General features: G+C 43.8%; 1 long non-coding RNA gene across 2 annotated transcripts in view; it reads left to right on the forward strand.

Annotated features, from left to right (window-relative positions):
• The first annotated feature begins 1108 nt into the window (after positions 1-1108).
• Positions 1109-17760, forward strand: part of LOC130361742 (uncharacterized) — a 29821-nt gene continuing 13169 nt past the window's right edge. The window contains exon 1 of one of the 2 annotated variants that reach the window (XR_008891131.1): positions 1109-1235. This is a non-coding gene — a long non-coding RNA (uncharacterized LOC130361742). Of the gene's footprint in view, positions 1236-2392; positions 2480-17760 lie in introns of those variants that run through there. The other variant, XR_008891132.1, reaches the window with a different exon arrangement.

A 17760-nucleotide genomic window follows, 5' to 3' on the forward strand; every position in this document is an offset into this window, starting at 1 on the left:
GGTGATAGGAAGGGTTATTGCACACAACAATGTCACTGTATGTTAACATTGTGTTCTGTGATGTCAGAGAGTATGGGTCACTGTACTTATGCCAAACTGTGTTTATTATACCTTGATACCATTCAGACATGATTATGTTCTGGATGGTATGGGGGCCCTTAGTGGTCATTTTCTTATGTAGTATATTAGAAAGGTTAATGTTCATCCAAGATGTATAATATATAAAATGTTTCTGAATCTGGCAGTGCTCATTTAAAAAGGTTATCCAGGAAAAAAAACTTTTTTTTTATATATCAACTGGCTCCAGAAAGTTAAACAGATTTGTAAATTACTTCCATTAAAAAATCTTAATCCTTTCAGTACTTATGAGCTTCTGAAGTTAAGGTTGTTCTTTTTTGTCTAAGTGCTCTCTAATGACACGTGTCTCGGGAACCGCCCAGTTTAGAAGCAAATCCCCATAGCAAACCTCTTCTAAACTGAGCGGTTCCCGAGACACGAGTCATCAGAGAGCACTTGGACAGAAAAGAACAACCTTAACTTCAAAAGCTCATAAGTACTGAAAGGATTAAGACTTTTTAATAGAAGTAATTTACAAATCTGTTTAACTTTCTGGAGCCAGTTGATATATAAAACAAAGTTTTTTCCCGGATAACCCCTTTAACATATAAAGTTAGGGGTCGTACAACGTATTGAGCCGTGTGAAAACTTAGTAACTGAGCGCTGGCCACCAAGACTGACACTTGTTATCGAGAGCCCATCTGCCTATGTCAAGTGTCCATTAGGCACTTTTACACAGGTTGGTTATGGTGGGAATGAGCGTTTGTAATAAGGAATACTGTACTTATTGCATTCATTACTGACATCCATTGATGGATCCAGGATGAGACCCTCTGTTGTTGCTTTGCAGCATAATGTTTTGCTTTGACAGAACTGAAATGTATTCCAGAAGTTTTTTGTTATAGCGTAGTCTCTTAAATCAGTGACAAAAAGCAAATAGTGTGTTCAGCTTCCATTATATTAATGCTGCTCTTTAATCAAGGTTGGAGGTATTGTTAACAACCTTTTCCTTGCTAATATATTGCGCAATTAAGAAATTGTATCTCCACCAGGTAAAATGATCTTCCTAATCACATTTGCCAATGAGATGTTTAATATATTCTACAGTAATACACCCGTATTCCGGAGACTATACAGTAGATGACATTTCAACTGATTATAATAGCTTTGCTTGGCTGGTAAGTAATGTTATGTCATTTCTCAGGCATAGTAATTTATGCATTCAAATGATAAATGTTGAGTGTTGTCATCCTACCTGGAATGTAATGAGATAAATCATTCTGCTCCTGAGATTTCATTATAGTAAAAATAAGACCAACCCTCCAGCCATTTTGATTGAGAGGAAAATGTAATTTGCTGCATACAGAATTTTTCATGAATACCTATTGCCGGAGTTTGCTTAGTTTGCAATCTCAACGCAAATAATTGAAATAAGAATTTGTAAGACTAATATTAAGATAATCAGTGTTATCATTCATATGGGATCATATGCAATATCTCAAAGCTCCTAAGCATTCTACATATCACACCATAAAAAACTATAGTGATTTGAATTCTGCTATAATACTTTTTGTGTGGCTTTTCTACCCAAAATGTAAAAATGGACATACCGTATATACTCGAGTATAAGTCGACCCGAATATAAGCCAAGGCCCCTTATTTCACCCCAAAAACCCACGAAAAGTTATTGACTCGACTATAAGCCTAGGGTGGGAAATACATCATCCCCCCCTGTCATCATCCAGACCCCCGTCATTAACACCCCTGTCATCATCACCCCCGTCATCATCACCCTGTCATCATCACCCTGTCGTCATCACCCTGTCGTCATCCCCCCCTTCACCGCATGTGAATCCCTTCATCAGTGGTCTTCAACCTGCGGACCTCCAGATGCTGCAAAACTACAACTCCCAGAATGCCCGGACAGCCATCGGCTGTTCGGGCATGCTGGGAGTTGTAGTTTTGAAACATCTGGAGGTCCGCAGGTTGAAGACCACTGCGGCCTTCGTCATCATCCAGACCCCCCTTTAGTTTTCTACTCACCTCCCCTCGGTGGGAAGGAAGGGTCAGCTGGTCCGGGCTATCTATGCTGGGGAGGGTCCGGTGGGGAGGGTTAGTCGTTCCGGGCTGTCCATCTTCACCGGAAGGCCCTCTTCTCCGGACCGGCCCCGGACTAGTGATGTTGCCTTGACGACGACGCACAGGGACGTTCATGCACAGGGATATCACGGAAGTCTGCTGCTCATGGATGTACCTGTGCGTCGTTGTCAAGGCAACGTCACTAGTCCCGGGCCGGCCCGGAGCAGAGAAGAGGGCCTCCCGGTGAAGATGGACAGCCCAGAACGACTAACCCTCCCCACCGGATGGTCCCTGCAGCATAGATGGCCCGAATCAACTCACCCTTTCTTCTCACCGAGGGGAGGTGAGTAGAAAACTAAAGGGGGGGTCTGGATGATGACGAAGGCCGCAGTTGTCTACAACCTGCGGACCTCCAGTTGTTTCAAAACTACAACTCCCAGCATGCCCGGACAGCCGATGGCTGTCCAGGCATGCTGGGAGTTGTAATTTTGCAACATCTGGAGGTCCGCAGGTTGAAGACCACTGAGAAGGAATTGACAGGCGGAGAGTTCACTCGAGTATAAGCCGAAGGGGCGTTTTCAGCACAAAAAATTGTGCTGAAAAATGTATACTCGAGGATATACGGTACATTTAGTAAATTAGAAAAGTTATTATTACAGCGTAAAATAATAATATTATTATAAGGCTTTAATGCTAATGCCAATTTTTACTAAATTTACTTATGCAGCAGTTATTTTGCCTAAGCCAGAAGGGGACTCAGCAGGGAGAAGTAGAAGTATTTCCTTTATATTCCTGATTCTTTTTGAGTCCACTCTTATTTTTGTTTAAAAAAAAAAAAAAAGGGAAAAAATGCTGTTTTATTTTTTCATAATTTTCCTAAATTTTTCTTGCAGATTTGACCTATTCTTCCCCCAGCTATAGCCAGGCACATTCTTTGGCTTTTGACATTGTTTTACTACAGTCTTCTAGTCATTGTTAATACCTAAAATTTCAAGCTATTCTTGGGTTAATACTTCACATTTACCAGATGATGGCGCTAGCTGTCACTTTCCGAATACATAAATCAATTGTACATTGTGCAAAGCCTTCAATTCCCAGTTGACATGCAGAACGTTTGCAATTGTTGTTTTCCTTTTAATTTGACATGCTAAAGAACAGATATTTCCAGCTATATACTACAAATGAAAGGTTTAGACTTAATGTTTATTACAGCTGTCAAATAATTGTTTTCTTTTGATTTGAGTGCAATAGCAAAAATTTGTTTTAATGAGATTGCCCATTTAAAGACGCAGACAATTTTATTATTGCATTTTTGGTTTTTTTCCTCCTCGCCTATTCTATATTTTCATCCACAGACCAATATGAGGGCTTTTTTTTATTTTTGAGCGACGAGGTGTCCTTTCTAATGACATCACTCATTTTACCATAAAATGTATGTCGCAATAAAAAAAATATATTATTTGTGTGGGGAAATTGAAAAGAAAACCGCAATTTAGCAAATTTTGGAAGGTTTCGTTTTCAAACTGTACACTTAAAAATGACATGTTTTCTTTATTCTGTGTGTCAATGCAATTCAAATGATACCCATAATTACATACTTTTCTATTATTGTGCCACTCATAAAAAATCTCATTTTTTGCGCCATGATCTGTGCTTTTTATCAATACCACATTTGCCTATATCAAACTTTAAAATCGCCTTTTATTAATTTTTTGGGAATAAAATGTGACAAAAGAGCAGCAATTTTGTACTTTGTTTTTTTTTACGCTTATGCCTTTCACCGTATGTTACATAACATTATATTTTGATAGTTCAGACATTTACGCATGCGTCAACACCAAATATGTATATAATTTTTTTTTTACATTTTTTGGGGGTAAAATGGGAAAAAAGAGCTGATTTACATTTTTATTGGGGAAGGGGATTTTTCACTTTTTTTTATGTTTTTTAATTTTTTTTTTACTTTTTCTGTACACTTTTTATGTCCCCATAGGGGACTATTTATTGCAATAATTTGATTGCTAATACTGTTCAGTGCTATGCATAGGCTGGTAAGGGGACCTCCGTCCACCATTTTGGATGATCGGATCCCCGAGGCAGCGCCGCTGGGGGTCCAATAATTCAAATTAATGCCCCCATTGCCACAGATGCCGTGATCTGTATTGATCACGGCATCTGAGGGGTTAATGGCGAACATTGGCGTGATCGCTGATGTCTGCCATTACTGGCAGGTTCCTGACTGCTGATCCGGTGCTCGTGTCATGTACTGAATGTAAATGTACGTCCTAATATGTTAAGTACCACCACATCAGGACATACATTTACGTACTGTGTAATTAAGGGGTTAATCAGGACAGTCAAATACACTGTTTTTTTTCTAAACAATGTATGTGGTTCTTAACCAGGACTCAAGTCCTGCAGGAATGCATGGGAACAGAGTTCCTGCACTTTTTCCAGAGAAGAAACATGGTTCCCATTAGCAGGAGTCCTGCAGGACCTGCCTTTGAGTGGAAATCTTTGGTGAGTTCCCAGACTTTTTTCCCCAGGACTTCCCCCCTGTTCATTACCCTATAAGCCAAATCTATTTTTGTAGCTAAAGGGTTAATGAAATATTACTGCCCCAGTCAGACGAAAGACATTGGTCTAGATTTACTAAGATTGATGGCTTTTCAAAATCCCTATGTATTGGACTTTTACGTTCTGTAAAATTTGCATGTTGTATAGTGTATTTGGTTCCTGTTTGATGTGTGCCCCTTGCATTCTGTTGCCAGGGCCGGTTTTAGGGGGGGGGGGGGGGGGGGGGCAACCTGGGCAATTGCCCAGGGCCCCCATGTCCAAAAGGGCCCCCTGAACTCTAGGAACATTACTGCATTTTACCACGATTTGGTAATCGAGGCAAAAATGCTGCGGTTTTATGCAAATTGCAGCAGACAAAAGTAATGTGAGAGTGAACCTGTGGGAGCCCAGGCTTCAGAGAGCCCACAGAGCAGAACTGACACTCACACTGTATGGTAAAGGACTGTATGGTAAAGCATGGAGGGAGGGGGCTGTGAGGAAGGTGGGGAGACCAGTACATGTGATGAGGGGCATATAAAATGTATATAGGGGTTGGGGTAAAGTTAGCAATATATGGGGGTATAGGTAGCAGTACATGAGGAGCATAGGAAGCAGTGTATAATGGGAGGAGGGGGCCAAAAGGAGCAGTATATGTGATAGGGGGTCATAGGGAGCAGAAAAAATGTGATAGGGGGTCATAGGGAGCAGTAAATATGTGATAGGGGGTCATAGGGAGCAGTAAATATGTGATAGGGGGTCATAGGGAGCAGTAAATATGTGATAGGGGGTCATAGGGAGCAGTAAATATGTGATAGGGGGTCATAGGGAGCAGTAAATATGTGATAGGGGGTCATAAGAAGCAGTATATATGTGATAGGAGGTCATAGGGAGCAATGTATGTGTGAAATACGGGGTCATACAGAATAGTACATGTGAGATAGGGGGTCATAAGGAGCAGTATATGTGAGATAGGGGGACATACGGAGCAGTATATGTGAGATAGGGGGACATACGGAGCAGTATATGTGAGATAGGGGGACATAAGGAGCAGTATATGGGAGATAGGGGCCATACGGAGCAGTATATGTGAGATAGGGGGAGATACAGAACAGTATATATGAGAGAGTGCCATGGGGAGCAATTTGTGGAGGGGGGGAGGGTCTTTTGGTCCAGTCTGGGGTCTGTACACCAAAGGTCATCACCAATACACAGAATATCTGATCGGTGAGACCTGACCCCTGGGATCATGAGGAGAGAGGTCCCTTGTCCCCCAAATGAATGGAGCAGCAGCACATGATCACCTGCATCTCCATTTGTTCTCTATGGGACTTATAGACATTGCTGATCGCTGCACTCACATGTATGGAGACCCCATATAGAATGAATGGAGTGACATGGGTTCATGTGCTGTTGCTTTAATCACCCAGGGGTTCCAGTGGTCGGACCCTACCGATTACACTGTCCCCTAGGTATGCTGTAGACAGGGTAATGGGGCAGCCGCAAGCAAAGCAGGTTGTCCGTGTAAAGGATGGGGGTTGTGTTACTATAGAGTTTTGCGTAGACTGCAGAAGGGGCCACAGATGTCTTGGTATAGTCTTTAGTCATCAGGAGACATCATCATATTAGCCTGGGCTGGATGGGAAAGAGAACATATACAATCAAAGAAGACGCCCCCTGTGGTCACTGGATTTAGTAGTCCTGTATACTGTGACTGCTTCTGATCAGGTGAGAGCTGCTCTAACATGGCCACAATACAGGAGTGTTTTAGGGTCTGATTTATTTTAATGGTTAAAGCGGAACTGTCGCATTAAAAATAAGTCCATAACCATCAGCACAGCCTACGAGCTGATCACTGGTATACGGCAGCCTACGAGCTGATCACTGGTATACTGCAGCCTACGAGCTGATCACTGGTATACTGCAGCCTATGAGCTGATCACTGGTATACTGCAGCCTACGAGCTGATCACTGGTATACTGCAGCCTACGAGCTGATCACTGGTATACCGCAGCCCACGAGCTGATCACTGGTATACTGCAGCCTATGAGCTGATCACTGGTATACTGCAGCGTACGAGCTGATCACTGGTATACGGCAGCCTACGAGCTGATCACTGGTATACTGCAGCCTACGAGCTGATCACTGGTATACTGCAGCCTACGAACTGATCACTGGTATACTGCAGCCTACGAGCTGATCACTGGTATACTGCAGCCTATGAGCTGATCACTGATATACTGCGGCCTACGAGCTGATCACTGGTATACTGCAGCCTACGAGCTGATCACTGGTATACTGCAGCCTACAAGCTGATCACTTGTATACTGCAGCCTATGAGCTGATCACTGATATACTGCAGCCTACGAGCTGATCACTGGTATACTGCAGCCTACGAGCTGATCACTGGTATACTGCAGCCTACGAGCTGATCACTGGTATACTGCAGCCTACGAGCTGATCACTGGTATACTGCAGCCTACGAGCTGATCACTGGTATACTGCAGCCCACGAGCTGATCACTGGTATACTGCAGCCTACGAGCTGATCACTGGTATACTGCAGCCTACAAGCTGATCACTGGTATACTGCAGCCTACGAGCTGATCACTGGTATACTGCAGCCTACGAGCTGATCACTGGTATACTGCAGCCTACGAGCTGACAGGTTATTGACCTATTTTTATGTGACAGTTGCGCTTTAAAACAAAAAGTTTTGCTATTCTCATTTTTAAAAAGGCCTCTGATCGGTTGCTGTGGGCAGCTCCACCACTGATCCTCTGCACAGGTTTTCATAAGTCTTCCTCTATATAGCTTAGATTTGGACCCTATAATGCATTTGTGTTATGGCCTTCAGCTGAGATGCTACACAATTCTACACAATTCAACATGGTGATCTTTGGTCATGGGCCCCATTTTTATTTTTGCCCAGGGCCACACTTAGTCTAAAATCGGCCCTGTCTGTTGCACCATTATAAAACAATAACCCCAATTTATAAATCTACCTGAAACTAAAACTGTCTGTTTCTTTACTATAACAACCAATCACAGCTCAGCTTTAATTTTACAAGTACTTAAGATATGAAAGCTGTGATTGGTTGTTATGGACAAAATGAACAAATTATAAATCTGCAAAAACTCAGAACATGAGAGTGATGGCTTTCAGTTTAGTAAATCTGGCCCAATTGTGTTCAATTGGCCCAATAATTTGACATTATTTAGAAGTGTAGTTAAATGTTATAGTACAACTAGTTATGAATAACTTCTTATAGGGGCACTTCTATTAAAGGGGTACTTCGGTGGAATTATTATTATTTTTTTAAGTCAACTGGTGCCAAAAAGTCAAACAGATTTGTAAATTACTTCTTTTTTATTTATTTATTTTTTTTCCTTTTACAGTTTACAAAAAAAGGGAAGAACAGTCCTCCTGTCCAAAATTCATCACTATACATATAAAACCCTTCCCCACCCTCCCCATCTCCAGTCCTACATACAAAACTCATTATGAGGGCAGGGAGTCAGGAGGACCGGTGACAACCAAATAACATTCAGTTCCCCCATTCCATGTAGATCCCAATTGTACAATCAACTATCTAGTTGTTCCTTTTGATAACTTATCTTCCAATAACTTCCATCCAACTCCCTCACTCCTATTCCACATTTCCCCCTAACTCCGTGCTCCCTCACAAACAATGATACACAAACAAACTTCTATTTAAAAATCTTAATCCTTCTAGTACTTATCAGCTGCTGTATACTCCAGAGGAAGTTGTATAGTTATTTTCTGTCTTACCAAAGTGCTCTCTGCTGCCATCTATGTCTGTGTCAGGAACTGTCCAGAGCAGGAGAGGTTTGCTATGGGGATTTGCTTCTTCTCTGGACAGTTCCTGACATGGACAGAGGTGTCAGCAGAGAGCACTATGGTAAGACAGAAAAAAAAAATTCAAAAAGAAAAGAACTTCCTGTAGAGCATACAGAAGCTAATAAGTAGTGGAAGGATTAAGATTTTTAAATAGAAGTAATTTACAAATCTGTTTAACTTTTTGTCACCAGTTGATTTAAAAAAATAGTTTTCCACTGGAGTACCACTCGAAAGGGAAACTATCAACAGGTTAGTGCATGCTAACTTGCTGATGTAGCCTAATGCCACACAGTTACCTTTTATTATGTGTGTTTTGTGTGCTGTTTATTTATAAAATGCTGCTTTAGAATTATTGAAAAGTGGAAAGAGTGCACAGAACATACATAATAATGGTAACATGTTAATCACAGTCCTGAGACCTATTAGCCTGTAATCTGCGAGTTTGCATGTTGTGCCCTGCTGATAGTTTCCCTTTAAAATATTTTTTTCTCACATTTTAAGAAACAATTTATGATTATCACATATAGTTAAAAATGAATGACATGTTTTCAATTTATAATGTTTTAAAGGTCACTTTATTTAAACAACTTTCTGTCTTGTGCCTTCAGTTTCCTGTCTGTTAGGGTGGGTTCACACTACGTTTTGATGATACAGCAACCGGATCTGGCTGGGGGGGTGGGAGTAAAAAACCGGGCACTCCCGTATCCCAGCCGGACCCGGCCCATTTTGTTTTTTGACAGGACCTAAAACCGTGGTGACTGTATCATCAAAACATAGTGTGAACCCACCCTAACTCATATAGAATAAATCCTCATGAGTTTTAGGCTTACAAAAATACCGGCTTCTTGAGCAAGTGCAACGTTAGGAAGGCAACAGTCCTCCCCCCTCTTTTTGTCCCTCATATGCTCTTTTTAGGTGGCTTAGTGGTATGTATACTGTGCATATCACATGCATCTTTGTTTTTTCAGTTTTCATGTCTCCTCTCCATTAGCATCACTAACTGTAAAGAGGGGGATTCTATATGCTTAAAATTTTTTTTTTTAAATTTACATTTAAAATAGTGCCCAAAAATATTTATAAACTACAAAAAAAACACAATGGCCCTAGTGTAATCCTGACCTGCTTTTGTCGGGTTGTGTGGCAAATTGTGTTTGTGCTTGATTTTTTGGTGCCAAAATAAAGCTACATGACTGGCAAACCTGAAAAAAGGGGCATGGCTGGCCAGAAAAGGGGTGTGAACTGCTGGAAGGCAGACCAGAAATGAAGATCGACAATAATACTGATCAGTATTGGCAGTCTAATAATTTCTATAAAAAGTTCCCAATGGTGACATAAAAAGTGTAAAAAGAAAAAATTGTTGAAAAAAGTTTTTAAAAAAATGTTAAAATAAAAATTGCAATGGCCTCGTTTTCCCATTTTACCCCAAAAAGAGTAAAAATAAAAAAATTTATAAACATATTTTGTATTGGCGTATGCGTAAATGTCCGAATTATTAAAATATAATGTAAATTATCCCGTATGGTGAAAGGCTTAAATTTAGAAAAAAAGTCAGAAATTGCTGCTTTTTGGTCACATCACATGCCAGAAAAATTAAATAAAAAGTGATCAAAAAGCCACATATACACAGTAGTGGTACCAATAAAATCTCCAGATCATGGAGTAAAAAATGAGCCCTCATACAGCCCTGCATAGGTAAAAATTAGAGCGTTAGAAGGGTCAAAATAGGACTGTATCCACCTTTTCCAGCCCACTGAAGCACATAAACTGAACTAATTTCTGCCGGCTAAAGTCAGCAACTGCTGAGCCGAGAAGTTTGTGACGAATCGAATCACTGTAACTTTGCTCATCTCAAATTTTTACCATAAAGTGCACTGCGTAAAAACTTAAAGGACATCTGTACTGCTTGAATTTTACATATTCCTGTGCCCGGGCTGCAAAAATAAGCAAAATATACTTTAACTCACCTTCCTACTTTCCCCCGTTGCTCCGGTATTGGCCTCACGGTCCTCCGCTGCCATCCTCTAGCTGCTTCCTGGGGACGGTAATGTTGCAGAGCCGTCAGCGTATCACCGGCCGCAGCGATGTCCCACCTCAGCTGGTGATAGGCTGAATGCACTGTCATGTAAGGAGCTGTCCAGAGCTCCCTACATGACAGTGCGCTCAGCCTATCACTGGCCAAGGCGGGACATTGCTACGGCCGGTGATACGCTGATAGTTCTGTGATGTTACCGTCCCCCGAAGCAGCAAGAGGATTGCAGTGAGGCCAGTACTGGAGCAATGGGGGAACATAGGTAGGTGAGTTAAAGTTTATTTTGTTTATTTTTGCAGCCCAGGTACAGGAATATGTAAAATTCATGCAGTACAGATGTCCTTTAACCCTCCAAAATTTGCTAAATTGCAAACCTGTTAAAAAAAAGTTAAAGGACAATTGTTTTTCTCTACTTGTTATAGTAAACAAAATGAGGGAGTCATTTATATTTGTTACACACTGCGCTCTGGCCGCAAGCACCGGCCGTTTGCGCAGTGTCCCTGTGTCCCCGACCACCGGCGGGGCAGGGATTCGCATTGCATGCAAATCCAGGCCCATCTCTCACCACGCTCTAATCCTGCAGCTCCTTCCGTCTCTCTGCTCCTGCATGCGTGTCTCCGTCCCTTAGGGCACACACGCCAGAGCTCTGAAATTTAAAGGGCCGGTACGCCCATAATTAGTGAATACACCTGACACCACATTATAAGAGAGAAAGCGTTCCTATTGCCTGATGCCATACCCGTGTATCCAGACCTTCCTGCTTTGTTTTTTGACTACGAACCTTTGCCGCCTGCCTTGAGCTTCTGCTATGTTAACTACGCTACTGCCTCTTCCTTGAGCACCTCTCCTTGCCCAGTTACCTGTGTTGTCGAGCCGTGTCGGGGGTAGCGACCTGGGTGTCGCCTGCCGCAGCAAGCCCATCCTGCCTTGTGGCGGGCTCTGGTGATGAACAGCTCCCGATACAGTCTGAGTCATCAGCCACACAGGTAGAGGATCCACATCCAGCTCCGTTACAGTAAGATCCGGCCATGGATCCCACTGGGGTTCCTCTGCCTGAAAACACGGATCTTGCTTCTATCGTGGCGCTTCAGTCACAGTAGTTAGCCCAGCAGGCACAGCAGCTGAACCAGCTATGCGCCATGATGCAGCAGCTTCTATCTGCTCAGCAGCAACCGCCACAGCCACAGCCTCCTCCAGCTCCAGTACAGTGGCTGCAGCAGTATCCTCTGGAACCAAACTCCGTTTGTCACTTCCAGAAAAGTTTGAGGGGGATTCCAAGTCCTAGTGTGGTTTCGTGACGCAGTGCTCCATGCACATTGAACCCATGGCAGACCAGTTCTTCACGGAACGAGCAAAGGTGGCCTTCATCATCAGTCTCCTATCTGGAAGGGCCTTGGCCTGGGCAACTCTGCTTTGGGATCGCAGTGATGCTATCACTATCAATCTCCAGGTGTTCCTGGCGGAATTTCGCAGTGTCTTTGAAGAACCTGCTCGAGCTTCTCAGGGCAACTCCACTGTGGGTGAGTACGCCATCCGGTTCCGGAGTTGTCTTGGAATAATGAAGCTCTCTGCGCTACTTTCAAGAGAGGATTATCAAGCCAAATTGAGCATGTCCTCGCTGCCCAGGAATTGCCATCTAATTTGAATGAACTTATGCAATTGGGATCCCGGACTGATATCCGTTTCTCTGAGCGACGTGAGGAACTACGACAAGAAAGGGAATCTGCACAACCTCGGTGCTTTCCTCGTCTGGCACCAGTCTTCCAGCAACCACCGCAACCTTCTATGTTGCCTCCCGCAGTGGAGGCTATGCAAGTGGATCGGTCTCCCCTGACCCTGCAGGAAAGAACTCGCCGACGAACCGAAAATCTATGCCTATACTGCGCCAGTGCAGACCACTTCGTTATAGATTGTCCTCTGCATCCACAGCCACAGGGAAACGCTCGCACCTAGGGTTTGTGGGAGAGGCCTCCCTAGGTGTGACTTAAAACTTTCCATGCTTAAATTTGACGGTCCAGCTTCTTCTTCCTTCTAAAGAGATCATCTCTGTTCTGGCTTTCCTGGACTCTGGCTCAGCAAGGAACTTTATTGATGCCTCCCTAGTGCATAGGTATCATCTGCCAGTGTCTCGCCTCTTAAAACCACTGTACATCTCTACTGTCAATGGAGAAAGACTGTACTGTACCGTGCTATATTGCACAGAACCTCAACCCCTGTCAATGTAGATCGGGTTCCTCCATGAGGAGAATTTATCCTTCTATGTACTCCCACACTGTACTTCTCCTCTTTTGCTTGGCCTACCTTGGTTGCAGCTTCATGCCCCACAGCTGGATTGGAAAACTGGAGAAGTTCTTCGCTGGGGTCCGTACTGAAACAACCACTGTATTCATATACGTGTGATCAAGTTGAAATCATTGTCTAGTCCTCTGCCTTGTTTACCTTCGTTCCTCCAGGACTTTGCTGATGTCTTCAGTGAAAAGCAAGCTGAAGTCTTGCCTCCACATCGTCCATACGATTGTCCCATTGATTTACTGCCTGGCACCACACCTCCCAGGGGCCGAATCTACTCCTTGTCTGTTCCTGAAACCCAGGCCATGTCAACCTACATCCAGGAGAACCTTCAGAAGGGATTTATCAGGAAATCCTCTTCTTCTGCTGGAGCTGGGTTCTTCTTCGTGGAAAAAAAAAGATGGGTCATTGCGTCTTTGCATCGACTACCGTGAACAGTAAAAAAACGTTATCCCCTTCCTTTAATCTCAGAGGTGTTTGATCGTCTGCGAGGTGCCAGAATTTTCTCCAAACTGGATCTTCGTGGTGCCTGTAACTTGATTCGTATAAGAGAAGAGGACAAGTGGAAGACTGCATTTAATACTCGAGAAGAAGGACATTTTTAGTACCTTGTAATGCCATTCAGTCTATGTAATGCTCCAGCAGTCTTCCAGGAGTTTGTCAATGATATTTTTCGGGACCTTCTCTACTCCTGTATCGTTGTCTATTTGGATGAAATTCTCATCTATTCGCCCAATCTCCACACTCATTGTCTCCGTCTCCGTCAAGTTTTACAGCATCTCCAAGACAACCAACTCTATGCAAAACTTGAAAAGTGTACCTTTGAAAAAAAACAGTCTTCCGTTTTTGGGGTATATTGTTACCAGTCACTGATTACAAATGGATCGTAACAAATTATCCGCTGTAATGGAGGGCCTCAACCTTCTGGTCTGAAAGCTATCCAACGCTTCCTTGGCTTTGCCAATTATTATGGGCAGTTTATTCCTCGCTATTACACCTTGGTTAACCCCATCGTATCTCTTACCAAAAAAACTGCCAATCCGAAAGTCTGGACTCCAGAGGACGAAGAAGCATTCAAACACTTAAAGTCTGCCTTCGCTTCTGCTCCGGTGTTGTCAAGACCTGATATGGACAAGCCGTAGGTGGATGCATCGTCAGTTGGTGCAGGAGCAGTCTTGACACACAGATCTTCCAAAGGAAGGACTGTGACTTGTGGATTTTTCTCTAAGACCTTCTCTCCAGCGGAGAGAAATTATACTATAGGAGATTGTGAGCCCTTGGCTATTAAGTTGGCCTTGGAAGAATGGCGACATCTCTTAGAGGGCTCAGTGCATCCAATAACTATCTATACGGATCACAAGAACTTGCTCTATCTTCAGTCTGCCCATTGCCTCAACCCTCGACAGGTTCGCTGGTCCCTGTTCTTCTCCAGGTTTAACTTTTTTATTCATTTCCGTCTAGGAGAGAAGAATCTTCGGGCTGATGCTCTATCTAGATCTTCTGAGGTACAGGACCTGGAATCACATCTTCAACATATTGTTCCTCCTGATTGTCTTATTTCCGCAGCACCAGAAAGTCTTCAGCATCTGCCCCCTGGGAAGACTTATATATCTCCTCGTCTGAGAATTGGAATCTTGAGATGGGGTCATTCCTCTCTGTTGGCTGGTCATGCCGGTGTCCGTAAATCCTTGCAACTAATTTCCCGACAGTATTAGTGGCCCACTCTGAAACGGGATGTCATTGACTTTGTTCGTTCCTGCTCAGTCTATGCCCGGGACAAAACACCACGTGCCAAGCCTGCCGGTCTTCTACATTCTTTGCCTGTCCCTGACCTGCCCTGGACTAATACTGCAATGGACTTCATTACTGACCTTCCTTCTTCTAGCGGCAATACGGTCATCTGGGTGGTTGTGGATCGATTTTCTAAAATTAGTATTATTAAATAAGTGCGCTCAACCACAAAGAGTAATATTAATGGGTGCTTATCTATGCTTTAAGACAAAATGTACAACAAAATAGAAAAAGGAAAGCAAAAAGTGATAGCACACCAATAAATATCAGAATTAATCTTTATTATACAAAAAATAGCCATATAATTTAAAAACAATTAAAAAGGAGGTCCACAAACCATTTTTGACCACCTTAAGCCATAGGGAGGGATCCCAGACCAAGTCTGGGGCTCCCCCCACAAACAAGGACACCCGTCTAGTTTCTCAGCAATAAAGTCCAATGTTCTCTCCCCAACACAATAAAGCATTTGATGCATGGATGTCAACTGTGATAATCCAAGCAAGTAAGCAAGAAATGAATGATCTCATTAAAGACAAGGTAAACAATTGTTAGGATTTGGCAGGCTGGATGTGGATCCTCTGTGTCAGCGAGGGATTGGCGTGGACCGTACCGGTGGACCGGTTCTAAGCTGCTACTGGTATTAACCAGAGCTCGCCGCAAAGCGGGATGGTCTTGCTGCCAGGTAGCAACCAGGTCGTATCCACCGGTAACGGCTCAACCTCGCTGACTGCTGAGAAGGCGTGGGACAGAAGGACTAGACAGAGGCGAGGTCAGACGTAGCAGAAGGTCAGGGCAGGCGGCAAGGTTCGTAGTCAATGGTAACGGCAGAAGGTCTGGAAACACTGGTATGGCAATCACAGGAAACGCTTTCACTAGGCACAAGGGCAACAAGATCCGGCAATGCTGGGAAGGGGAAGTGAGGTTATAAAGGCGTGGAGCAGGTGGGAGCTAATTAGACTGATTGGGCCAGGCACCAATTAGTGGTGCACTGGCCCTTTAAATCTTAGAGAGCTGGCGCGCGCGCGCCCTAGAGAGCGGAGCCACGCGCGCCAGGACGTGACAGCCGGGGACCGGGACAGGTAAGTGGATTGGGATGCGATCCGCGAGCGGGCGCGTCCCGCTATGCGAATCGCATCCCCGTCGGCAGTGTCAGTGCAGCGCTCCCGGTCAGCGGGTCTGACCGGGGCGCTGCAGAGAGGAGAACGCCGCGAGCGCTCCGGGTCCCTGCTCCTCCCCAGAGCGCTCAAGGCGTTCTCCTCTCTGCAGCAATTTGTGCAGAAAGAGTGCTAAACAATAGGTATACTGCAGTTGCCACATCAAGTAGTCAAGTATATCAGGTCACATATTCCAATTGCATGGAAAAATCTTATTACTGCATCGCGCATGTGCCGGGTCTGACCAACAATCGCATGGAAAAATCGCATGCACACCTTCCTATTATACCATTAACTAATGGCATTACACCACTTATCGGGGGGACTGGCGCATGCGCAGTATGGTGCCAGGATAGATGCATAATACAACTCCTAGGGTGCATGCGCCCTGTAGTGTGCACGTGCGGTTGGAATGTTGAAGCCAGTAAAAATGGCTTTGGCGTTCGCCGCGCGTACACTAACTGTCTGAGCTCATTGAATAGTTATTGCGCATGCGCGAGCTTTGTGAAGTCACGCGACATAGGGGAAACATTACGTAGTTTTGCGCATGTGCGAGGAAACAGGCCTTTACTACTACGGCAAGTGATACTGATATCTGACCAACAGCCCGTGCATGCACATTGCCTATGGGAGCGAGGCAGGACACCGGAACTGCTTGATGTGAGTTGATGATATCGGAACTGTTTGTATGGCGAGCGTGTATGTGTTAGGAGGCGTAGTTCACACCTGTCGGCACTGAGGTAGTAATACTTGTATTATATAAAGATGTGTTTGTGGAATTTTAGCCATGCGCCCCTAAGGAAGTCACCAAGAATGACGGAACGTGTGGGAACCTAGGTTTTTGGGGGACACCCGCTCTCCTATGACAATGTGATGTATATGTATTTGTTCCTTTGACTATACGATGTGACCTGATATACTTGACTACTTGATGTGGCAACTGCAGTATACCTATTGTTTAGCACTCTTTATGCACAAATAGTTTACCTCGTCTTTAATTAGATCATTCATTTCTTGCTTACTTGCTTGGATTATCACAGTTGTCATTCGTGCATCATATACTTTATTGTGTTGGGGCCAGTAGTCAAAGAGAGAACATTGCACTTTACTGCTGAGAAACTAGACGGGTGTCCTTGTTTGTGGGGGGAGCCCCAGACTTGGTCTGGGATCCCTCCCTATGGCTTAAGGTGGTCAAAAATGGTTTGTGGACCTCCTTTTTAATTGTTTTTAAATTATATGGCTATTTTTTGTATAATAAAGATTCATTTCTGATATTTATTGGTGTGCTATCACTTTTCTGCTTTGCTTTTTCTATTTTGTTGTCGAGTTTCTAAAATGGCTAATTTTGTGCCCTTGCCTGGTTTACCATCTGCACCTCAACTAGCTAAACTGTTCCTTTCCCATATATTCCGTCTCCATGGATTACCGACACATATTGTCTCTGACCGGGGAGTTCAGTTCATCTCCAAATTCTGGAGGGCACTCTGCTCACATCTTCAAGTTAAGTTGGATTTCTCATCTGCCTATCATCCCCAATCCAATGGTCAAGTTTAGAGGGTGAACCAGATTTTGGGAGATTATCTTCGCCACTTTGTTTCGTCTGAGTTTTCCTACAACCATAGGGATACCGAATCCACAGGAACTTCACCCTTCTTTGTGGTCTATGGACGTCATCCTCGTCCACCTTTGCCCTTTGTCTTCTCCCTCCGGTGTCCCTATGGCAGATGAACTTGTACAGAACTTCACCTCCATCTGGAAGAAGACTCGTCTCTCCCTTCTTCGTGCCATGACCCGTATGGAATCCAAAGCGGACAAGAAAAGGCGCCCTCCTCCTGAATACTCACCCGGGGACAAAGTGTGGTTGTCATCTAAATATATCCACTTCAAAGTACCCTGTTACAAACTGGTTCCATGCTATTTGGGTCCATTCAAGGTAAAAAAAACATC

Source organism: Hyla sarda, chromosome 3 (genome assembly GCF_029499605.1).
Source record: "Hyla sarda isolate aHylSar1 chromosome 3, aHylSar1.hap1, whole genome shotgun sequence".
NCBI lineage: Eukaryota > Metazoa > Chordata > Amphibia > Anura > Hylidae > Hyla > Hyla sarda.